Below are 7121 nucleotides of genomic sequence, written 5' to 3' on the forward strand. Positions count from 1 at the left end.
GTTAAAAATGTATTTTACAGAAGTATCCTGGCCAAGATAGGCAAATTAATTAATGACAATGTGGGAAAAACATTTATTAATTTGCCTATCTTGGCCAGGATACTTCTGTAAAAGAAATTTAGTAATATGTGGGTTGATGTAGCAGAAATATTGGTGACCATTTTATCAGTGAAAGAGACAGAGCATAATTAGTACAACAATGAACTTGATTAGTATTTCTGCCTAGGCAATAATCAATGACAAGAAGAAAGGCATCTGTTCTATCTAGGCTTTATATTGCATATTTACCTACTCATTGGTGAATAGGGCAATGCATGACCCACATCATTGTCCAGGGCAGTAATGTCATAATTTGTCCTCTTACCATCTGTTGGAGTCAGAGTTTCCCATTTCACTTTTTTTCTTTTAAGAGAAGTTTCATTCACTGTGATTCTACAAATAGCCCTTTGTACAGGCCTGAAGGATGTTGGCATCTGTCACTGGGTTGCTTAAGTCAGACATATTACATATTCTCAACTGGCTTTTCGCTGGATTCACACCAGATCTAATTTGATATACAGACAGCGGGGCAGCTGTAACCTTGCCAAAGGCAAAGAACTATGTTATTAACCTAAGAAGGGACTTCTTTAGATCTGTCCAATATAATCAGGAAAAGGACGGGGCTTTTTATTTTCAGCATGCAATTCAAACATGTGTTGGATAAATTGACAGAAGATTTTATATTTTCTTCTCTCTCTGCAGTCAACAATTTATGTATTTGTGGCTTGAGATTTTGTTTTTTAACTGTAATGATAAATGTACTCTGATTATACAGAATAATAGTAATTGACCTGTATTTTTTATTTTAATTTTTTACTGTTCTTCTGTATTGAATCCTAGTCTAAACCCATTGCACTGATGGAGATAAAAGACCATTACAGTGTGCAGTTTAGATGTATTCGCTAGTATGAGAAGTAAATCAGGAGATAGGTTTCATGCCTTGAAATTATGTCTATTTACAATTGAGAAAAATGTATAGCTCATGATGATTTGAGCAAGTCTGCAAATGTATTTGCAATATGAAGAATGTTATTGTTACTACAGTGTAAAGCAATCCATAGGGTTTTGCTCTTTTTCTCTCTGTATAGATTGGAGCATGGCATGAGAGATATCTGCATTTATTTCTTATATACTGAAAAAGCAAAGCACGTAAATCATGGCAGTTTTGCATTCTTCACATTTTATCAACCCCTGCTGTGGACAAGGCAGTAATTATGTGTGAAATATGATTAAGTGGAACAGCAAATACATTTTATTGAATAGTAATATCAGCACTTTTCTCTCTAACCTTTTGAAAACATATGGTTAGCATGTATGGCATGTATGTATGATTTACTCATTGCCTTTATGTCCTTAAGTTTTTACATCTAAAATGAAGATAATTGCTTTTACATATCAAAATCGCAGCCAGTGTGTGAGCAGAGAAAGAGAAAGCTCAGGGCTGTTGCTTATCGCACATGCATCCTGACTAGCCCAAGATAGCAATATTGGCTCAACCAATGGAGTGAGTTTGCTGTGGGACTGTCTGGTTTGTCTTGGTCTTTTCCAACCTATGGCAGACAGGGGTAGTTGTTCAGAAATCTTCTTTGAAAACAGTCATTAGTGTCCCAAATTCAGCACTTTTGCAATTTTTCAGGTAAATGAAGCGATGATTCTAATGTACGTGATGTGTTGTTGCTAGCCAACCTAAGTCCAACTCTTCAATGCAAAATAATGTATATTTTCACTAGAGGTGTGAATCTTCACTTGCCTAACAATTCGTTTTGAATACAATTAAAAGGCTAAAGATTAGATTACAAAACAATGCCTCTTGTCTTCCAAATAATTTTTTTTATTTATTAATACACAGTATTAACTAGTATTCAATTATTAATTTAAAATCAATTGATTCCTAGCCTATAACTATCACCACAGATTTAGGTTGCTTGTCCAGGATGGCTATATGAGATATCTTCTTCTGTGAGATTGCAGATGTCAACTTCACCTTACCACAACTCAGGTGAAAGAAAAGTGACACAAACAGTGGGTAAGCTGCTTAAGAAATCATCCAAGCATCTCTATGTGCACTGTTAGGATGATCAAGAGACTGGCTGTCACATTTAAATGTGTTTGTTCATGTATTCAGGTTTTTTTATTTTGAAATTTGTTCACTTCTTTGTCTAGTCATGTGATTATCCTGTTCCCACCATGTTACATGTGTTTTGATCTCATTGGTTTGTTTGTTTATTAGTCTTGTCTTGTTATTGCTTCATGTTTCATTGTCTTGTTATATTGTTATCAGTCTTGTATTTTCATTGGTGGTGTTGTTATTTTGTTAACTATGTCAGAGTATTTATAGCCCTTATGTTTGCCTTACTCTTACCTCGACCTTCCACAATCAAACAACTACAGCATTTACTGGGCTTTGCCAATTTCTACCCCAGCTTCATCAAAACTACAGTATCATCGCAGCCCCACTCACGTCACTGCTCAAGGGAAAACCCAACAAGTTGCCATGGAATGACGCCACATACCAAGCCTTCGTCTCCCTTAAGTCAAGCTTCCCGACCGCTCCTATACTGAAAAACCCAGACCCCAATCTTCCTTTTGTTGTTGAAGTAGACGACTCTGATTGTGGGATTGGAGTGGTCCTGTCACAACATCACGGAACCCCAGGCAAGCTTTACCCTTGTGCATTTTTTTCCAGAAATTTAAATTCTGCTAAAACAAAACTATGATGTGTGGGAACAAAGAATTACTTTCCATGAAGGCAGAACTCAAAGAGTGGCATCACTGGTTAGAGGGGGCAGTCCACCCGTTCTAAGTTATCACTGATCACAAGCACCTTGAAAACATCAAGGCAGCCAAGAGACTGAATCCTCGTCAAGCCAGATGGTCATTGTTTTTCACCAGGTTACATTTTACCATCACTTACCTCCCTGGCAGCAAGAATAGCAAAGCAGATGCACTTTCAGGTAGGCATGATCCACCCCACATACAACCTCATCCTGGATCAATCCTACCACCATCTGTCACTGCACCGATTAGTTGGGATATCATTGAAGAAATACAACGAGAACAACAGCACGAACCATCATCACCTGACTGCCCTCTAACCAAGCACTTTGTACCACAAGCTCTACATCTGAGAACTATCCAATGGGTTCACACATCATTGAGCACAGGACACCCTGGCATCCAAAGAACAATCACTCTGGTACGTACAGTAATTCCTTCTGGTGGCCATCTGTAATTCGTGATGTTACTTACCATGTGAAGTCTTGTGAAATGTGTGCACAATCTAAGACCCCCAGGGAACTGCCCACGGTATTACTCCAACCACTACCAATTACCCAAAAACCATGGTCAACCTGTCCATCGATTTCTTCATCGACATGCTTAACTCCAACGGATACACCACCATACTGGTAATTATTGACCGATTTTTCTAAATAATGCAGACTTAATAATGCAGACTGCAGCGAGAGGGTGTGGGACAGTGCACATGTCCAGTTAAAGCAAGTGGTCAGAGTGCAATGCTTGCAGGCTGACCGCCGGAGGCGACCTCAACCCAGCTATCAGCCTAGACAGAGGGTCTGGTTATCCACAAAGTATCTCAAGCTGCAGCTACCCTGCAGGAAGCTCACCACAAGATATTTGGGTCCATTCAGAATTATCCATAAAAAAAAAACAGTTACTTGCCGATTAGATGTTCCTGCTAACTACTGCATCTCTCCTTCATTCCGTATGTCCTTGCTGAAATCAGTCTGGCCCTGGAATCACGAATCCCGAGCCTCTGCCTCCATTGAAGGTTGATGGAGCACCATATGGTCAGAGATCATGGACTCAAGGAGACAAGGGAGCCAGATGTAATACTTGACCGGAGGAGAGATCGTGGGTAGCCGCCAAGGACATACTGGACCCGCCCCTGATCCAAGAGTTCCACCAAGCCCATCCTAATCATCCAGCACCAAGACCAAGGGGACATCCCAGCAGAAGAGCACCAGAAGTCGTTCGTTGTTCTATAACATCTGAGGTTGTTACCCATCCTACCAACCACCAGAGGGAGCCCTCTCCCGAATACTGATCTTCACCAATTTCCTGTTTACCACATGTGTGTATATATAGCCATGCAGTTCTATTGTTCATTGCGAAGTATTGCCTGTTTAACTTGCCTTACAGAGCATGTTTCCATTGCCATTGTTTCTTGATTCATGTTATGACCATTGCATGTTTTTCTGGATTTACTGCTTTTTGGATATTATCCTTTGTTTTGTTTGCCTGGTTGGACTGTCTAATTGGTTTATTGGATTTATCTGCCTGCTTTATGACTAAGGGCCCTATCTTGCACCCGGCGCAAATGACTTTGTACACTGACGCATTTATCATTCCTATTTTGCACCCACGCAAAGCGGGCTTTTCCCTCCACAGACGCACGTCGGTAAACTAGGAAATGAACTTGCGCTCCCTGGGCGGGTCGGCGCAAAAAGGAGGCGCGTTTCGGCGCAAACATTCCCTAGTGCTATTTTGCAGTTCCAGAAAACAATTCCGCCACTGACCAGAAAAAACCAATCTAAAGTCAGTGGCACGTTGCGCGTTGTTCATAATGCTATTTTAAGCGTGCATGCTTGGCCATAATGTAGCGGGTGCACAACACGCATACACTTTGATTCTCTCATCAACACAGATGCAGCAGTTTTTATTTTTGCAAATCATACATTATAACAAGGAAAAATATTAACACATGAGGGAAATCATTGTGGTGTCCATGAAGATGTAAAAAAATGTAGGCCTAAATCTAGCTTACACATTTACCCAAATTTTTCAGGCTAATTGTAGTAATGACGGATCAGACCTGTTTGCCCAATAGTGGCAAGACACATATGTATATAAGGACATCTGACAAATTAGTTTGTCCGTCAAGAACCAGGAAAAAAAAAATCTGAAGACTGAAATCACCTTTACCATAATGTAAGTACATTAAAAACCTTACTCTTTAACTTACCAGTTAAGTTGAGCTTTCTCATATTTTTTTCTATTGCACAGTGAGATGGATGGAGTATGTCTTGGGACAGAGAATTAGACGCCGGAGGGAGAGGGTCTACCGGCCCAGACAGACCTATCTCTCCCTCAGTGAGGAGGAATGTATGCGTAAGTTACGCCTGACCCGCCAGGCTGTGACAGACATCTGCCATCTCCTGGCAGATGAGCTGGGGACTGATGCACCCTGTCCCTATGCCTGCCCCGTTGCAGTGAGAGTTACAGCGGCATTGCATTTCTATGCATCTGGGTCGTTCCAGCACCCCCTTAGCTCCATTGGAGGCATTTCACAATCTGCCATAAGTTCGGCTATACATGCAGTTACATCAGGTCTAGTCCGACATGCTGGGGAATACATCCAATTCCCCGTCACACCTGACAGCCAGGAAAGAGCGAAGCATGCGTTTTCTGCAAAGTATGGGTTCCCTGGTGTCCTTGGTGTTATAGACTGCACCCATGTGCAGCTACGTGCCCCATCAGAAAACGCACTTGTATACGTCAACCGCAAGGGAACCTATTCAATCAACATACAAGTCATTTGCGATGCTAATAGTAAAATCACCCATGTCTTTGCGAATTATCCAGGCTCGAGCCACGACTCATTTATAGGCCTACTAGCAAACTCTGCCATTCCTGCCATCTTCGAGGGGAATCCCCTGTTGGATGGGTGGCTATTAGGGGACAACGGGTATCCGTTAAAGACATGGCTGAAGACACCATTTTTGATGCCAGCAACAATGAGTGAAATACGGTTTAATCGAAAACACACACAAACACGCTGTGTAATTGAACGAACGTTCGGCATACTGAAAATGCGCTTCAGGTGTTTGGATAGGTCAGGAGGCACTTTACAGTACAGTCCTCAAAAAGTTGCAGCATTCATTGTGCCATGTTGTGTTTTACACAACATTTCCATAAATCAAGGTTGTGTTGTTGACATAGATGAGGAAACATTAGCGGACTTAAGGAGACGTGATGGTGAACTGCATGTGCCGATGCCACTTAACCCAAATGCCCCAGCAGCAGCACGGGACAGGAGAGCTTATTTGGCAGAAGAGCTGCTGCATCATCTATAGTGAGGTAAAGCAAATTAATCTCGGTCTAATGTTCGACTACATTTCAAAAATATAACCATGCATATATTCGTGATTCAGAGAGAACGAGTCCAAAACATCCGAAAGTATTTATTTGTGACATTTCTTTATTTACATTTGTCAAAATGAAAAATCAATATCAAACAGTAATTGATAAAAAAATAAAAATACAAATGGAAAATTAGGTTGAAAAGATTTAAACAGAATAAATAACAATCCGCCATGCAACATGCGCACCTGCTCTTAAAGGGTATGTTGGATGACGCTCTGATTGGTTTATTTCACGTTACGCCCAGACCACACCTATGAATAATGAAGCTATTTCAGACCAACCCCTTTTAAACTTGCGTCGGGCGCAAGAGTAATTTATCCCGCCGGTAAAATAGCAACAGCGCTCAAGACCCGCCCACAAAGTTACTTGCGCTTCGCGCTTGATACTTGCATTTCAGATCGTTAAAATAGGGTGTCTCTATGTCTCTCTGCCTGCTGTTTTGGATATTTTGCTTGTGTCTCTGTTAATAAACTTCCTGCACATGGATCCAAACACTGTATCCATGCCCAGTGCATTACACCTCTCTTCTCTAGCTTCTCCAAGACTTTCTCCCCTGTCTATGCAAGAACTGTAATACTGTGATTTTTTTTCTATACATTTTATTCTGGAAAGGAGACATTCATTCAAGTATGAGGGAACCGTCTGAACATGTTTAACCACCGATCAAACTTACCTTGTTTTTAAAGTTTTAACTCTGTCAAACAATAACACAATGTAGTTTGACATGTGGTGATATCTTGTTTACTTGTTACTATGTCTAAAACAAACGTTTGTGGAAATTGCAGTAACTTGCAAGAGACAACTTCGCACTTTGAGCACACAAATGCGTGTGTCGTTTATTTGGTAAGAAAAAACTCCAGCAAAACAAATGGCGCCGACAAGCGTCATACGTCATCACCCATACAGAACATTTAAAG

The sequence above is a fragment of the Xyrauchen texanus genome, chromosome 28 (genome assembly GCF_025860055.1).
Source record: "Xyrauchen texanus isolate HMW12.3.18 chromosome 28, RBS_HiC_50CHRs, whole genome shotgun sequence".
Lineage (NCBI taxonomy): Eukaryota > Metazoa > Chordata > Actinopteri > Cypriniformes > Catostomidae > Xyrauchen > Xyrauchen texanus.